Source organism: Dicentrarchus labrax, unplaced genomic scaffold, assembly GCF_905237075.1.
Source record: "Dicentrarchus labrax unplaced genomic scaffold, dlabrax2021, whole genome shotgun sequence".
NCBI lineage: Eukaryota > Metazoa > Chordata > Actinopteri > Moronidae > Dicentrarchus > Dicentrarchus labrax.
The window spans coordinates 14418341-14422764 of NW_026136704.1; the positions used below are offsets into that span (position 1 = coordinate 14418341).

A 4424-nucleotide genomic window follows, 5' to 3' on the forward strand; every position below is an offset into this window, starting at 1 on the left:
CACACAAGATTCCACCGCTCTTAATGATGTTTCTTATCATTATATGTAGGTGTGTGTTAGTGTGAGTGTCTGTGTGTGTGTGTGTGTGTGTGTGTGTGTGTGTCTGTGTGGTAATGATGTGCCTTTATCTCCTCTCTCCACAGCCCATTAATCCTGAGTGTGGGACAAGCAGTCATTACATATTTAACCCCGGTCACTTACTGTGGGTGGCAGATAGGTGCTGTCACTAACAGCGTATGTGTATGCGAGTGCTTGCAAGTCCGAGGCACGTATGTGTGCGCACATGAAGAGGACTGCAGAGGAATACCCAACTTTCACACATATGGTATTTGTGTGTTTAACTCTCAACAACTCTGAACAACTGTGTTTGCATAATTCTTGTGTGTGTGGATATGATATGTAAAACCTGACCTTAAGATAAAACCCTCAGCTCAAGCGTTCCTAATATTATCCCCCCTCCCCCCTGCATTAGCTGTGAGATAAATTTCAGCCGCAGAGAACAGGTGAGGCTCAAGGAGGCGAATTATGCATTTGGGACTTCACCAGCCCTCTCAATACCCTCCATCTTTTTACTTCTAAGTTGGTCGAGTAAGAATAAGAATAACTCCTTACACTATATATCTTCTTTAATCCAAGTGCCACTCATACTGTCACGACATCTGCTGTATTTTATGTGTGCAGTGTTAATCGGCAGTTCCCATCAAGGCTTACTACAAGCATATAGAATTCCTATGGATTTCCTGACATTTTCTACCGTCTCCTTGTCAGCCTTCCCATGCTATTTGTTCCAGACGACTGGATTTAGCCGATCTGGGATTAAAATGCCGGATTTCCGTGGTGAAGTGAAGGGCATTAGAATTCGAGGGCTTACAACTTTTTTTTTTTCTTTTTTTTTTTTTTGCAGATGAGTTACCCTGCAAGCTGATAACCTTAAGAATCCAATTTAGAATGTATCTGACTTTTATTTATCTCTCCAAGGAATTTTTTTTTTTTTACTTCTCAGACCTGCCACATTTATGTTTTTCAGCATACCTTGATGTCTGTTGGTGTGTTTGAGTATGACAGTGTTAGTGTGTGTATGTGCGTGTACAGCTCGAGGGCTAGAGGATGGTCTAATATGTTTAGCTACCCAGGGAAATAAAGAGCTAATACTGGGGGTCAGACTAATCGCCTGAAAACAGCCTCTCACTTCTCACTTTATTTTCATTTAAGCCATCGATGAACTCGCACAAACACAAACACACATGAGGGTGTGCGCATACAAAGAATAACATGTATGCTGAAGTGGACAGAGCATTCTCTCTCTCATTCAGGTTCTGATGGCGTCCTTCTAAATGCCCACTGGTAATGTTTTTGTCCCTCTGGCATGGCATCAGCCTACACACCCACTAGTCAAAACACACACACACACACACACACACACACACACACACACACACACACACAAACAGCCTTCTTCCTGTCCCTGTACAGGCTCAAAGTCAGTGAATCATCATTGCATTTAGGGCTACCTAAGGCTAGCCTGTGGTTAGCATACATCTAGCTCAGCCATGAAGTGACAGTAATTGCAGCATGATTTTTGTTCTCCTTTTGGTGCCTGTGTTATAAATGAAGGCAGTGACCCCACATCTGTCACATCCCATTTAGAGAAGCTATGTAGCAACACAACTCAGTGAACACGAGGCCCCCGGACAGACAGTACCAACAGAGAGCCACGCCCTTATTGCTTGAGTGTGTTGCAGGGGGTGTCAATACATGTTTGAGTGTTTGTGCAAGTGCATATTATATGTGCATATTTTTAGCCACGCTACCAGCCCAGGTTAAGATGACAGTGTTTGTTGGCAACTTTGGTTCAGGATGAAATATATATACAAATATTGAATGGATTGCTATGGAATTGTGTACAGACTTTCATGAATCTTACTTTTATGACCTGATTACCTGATTTGATCTAGATTGACATTTGTGTTTTTAAATAAAAAAATGTCTTGACAACTGTCATGACATTTAGTACACATATTAATGTTCCCCTCAGGATGAATTGTAATGATGGTACGTGGTGATCCCTTCATTTTTCATCCAAAACAATCATCGATCAATAAAAAACGAATACCTACAATCCTGATTACATTCCCATCAGCCTCAGCTGTACTTTTTAGTACTAATTATTTTTAGTGCTAAAAATGTTAGCATGCTAACATGCTAAACTGAGATGGTGAACATGCTGAGCACTACACCTGCTAAAAATCAGCATGTTAACATTGTCATTGTGAGGAGGATGTTAGCATGACGTTAGCATTTAGCTAAAAGCACTGCAATGCAGCCTCACAGAGCTGCTGGCATGCATGGCTACAGACTCTCTTGTCTTTATCTTCTTTGAGTTTATGTTCTCGTTATATGGGATCTAGTAATATATATACTTATTCCATTTAGTACTGCATTACGTATGTTCAATTTCCTCCTGTGTAGTAAGAACTTTGGTTTGGGAATATAGTTTATATAGGTTTATATATGTTTGTATAGGTTTATACAGGAGTGAAGGTTTAGGTATATACTGTGTAAAAAAAAAGGGTTCTGCCAGTCAATGACAATCCTTATAAGAAATCCAAAGTGTATGTGTGACATTGTGTGCATGCTTTTGTTTTTTCAGTCAGGTTCTTATCCCCCAGGGAGGGCTGGAGCCAGTATCGGGCCGGCCGTTTCGCTGGGAGTGTCACTGACTATCTGCTTCTCCAACGAACCTCACAGCCTGGAGACAGGAGAGAGGAGATTTACTGTACTGGAGAGAGAGGCAAGGGGCCGAGGGAGAGTGTGTGAATGAAGGAAAAGATGAGGGAGGGAAGAGAAAGAAAGGAGACAAGAGGGCTGAAGGTATCATGTGAGTTTTGAGGGAAGGGGAGGGCATGATCCGAGGGCTCTGACCCTTTTATTTATCTATGAATACATTGTGGTTTTCTGTGTATATTAGGTTTAAAGGGACACTTCAGCCATTTGCATTAAGCTTTGTATCATTAGAAACCCAGTCATATCTTTGAATGGTCGTGCATCATTCTCTCACTTTCCCTGAGAGGGGAGAAATAAGGATTTTAGTGTTGCACTTCCTGCTTCCAATGATGTAGAAATCGTCATTTTGTGTCATTGGAAGCAGGAAGTCTCATATCTCTGTAGAGGGGGTGAGACTACAAACACTACTTCCTCTTTTTTTTTTTTCACTCACGCTACAGACCTATTACAGATCAGTGGGTGGAACTTCACTTGCAGAAACTAAAAAATATAACCGCCATCTTGTTTGGAAGCTAAGCGGAGGCGCTGTCGAGCCAGACGTTACGACTATGGTAATCAATGTAATATGGAAGAAATTTCGAAAGTATGATGGTCGAATCAGATGTTCGTGGCTACCTTTATGAGCCGCAATATAGCGAAGAGCAGCTGAGGCTGAACAGGAGGCGGCTGAGGCTTCTGCAGCCGAGGCAGAGGACCTGCCTGTCGCAGACGAGGAGCCCGGACTGGCTCGAGCTGGGGGGCGGACGTCTGACTGTAAAGTGAGTGTTTCTATTTTCTGTCTTATAACAACGTGGCATGTATGTACACAATTAGTTCAAGCATTATCACAAAGTTATTCCCGGTTAATACGTAACATCAGCCAACTGAACTAGCTTCTTTACTGCACAAACAGCTTGCAGTTGCATTGCTAACTACTGTGGCACGCTGAACACAAAGACCATGCATCGCTAACTGTGTGCTCAATGACTTGTAGACAATATCGCCTAACAGCCTTTCTGGAATGGGTCCTGCAAGGCGAGAGATTGGATCGAGGCCATCCTGTCGTTTTACCCGCTTATGTGGTGCAGGTTATCCGACAGAAATATCCAGCTCCAGATGGCCAGTACTGCGGGCACCAAGAAGTTGAGGACGCTCAGGAGGAACTATAACTGTCATTGTTAACATATTTATTTTTGTTGTTGTTGATATATTTCTGTAAATAAATGGTTTACATTCACGTTGTTGTAGTCCTTAATAGTGTTAGTGGGAGCGGCTTGCGGAGCTGTGCATTGTGGGAGTTGTTGTCTTTAATACAAATGTGCCCTAAAGTCACTTTCTGTCTTTTCTCGGTCAAATAGGCACCAAATTCAAAATGTATGTTACATTTCGACTACATATATAACCCACTTTCAATAAATATTAATGTTTCCACGGGTGAAATGCTCCTTTAAGGATGGATGCACATTACACACACTCAGAGAAATGGAAATGTGCCCCGTTATCACTGCTCTGTGTTGTCTGTCAACATGTCCATTGATCTCTTCACAGTCTACAGAGAGTTGTGAGGCATGTGTGTTTCTTTGTACTTTGATTTTGCATGTGTATTTGTGTATCTGTGTGAGTGAGTGTATATCTGTGCGCAGTGCATGTGCTCTTCTGTG

At 42.2% G+C, this 4424-nt stretch overlaps 1 long non-coding RNA gene across 1 annotated transcript; it reads left to right on the plus strand.

Moving 5' to 3' along the window:
- The first annotated feature begins 230 nt into the window (after positions 1-230).
- LOC127361854 (uncharacterized) lies at positions 231-4000 on the plus strand. The gene is made up of 3 exons (XR_007884361.1): positions 231-325; positions 2651-3542; positions 3758-4000. It is a non-coding gene; the product is annotated as an uncharacterized LOC127361854 (long non-coding RNA).
- Positions 4001-4424: the final 424 nt, after the last annotated feature.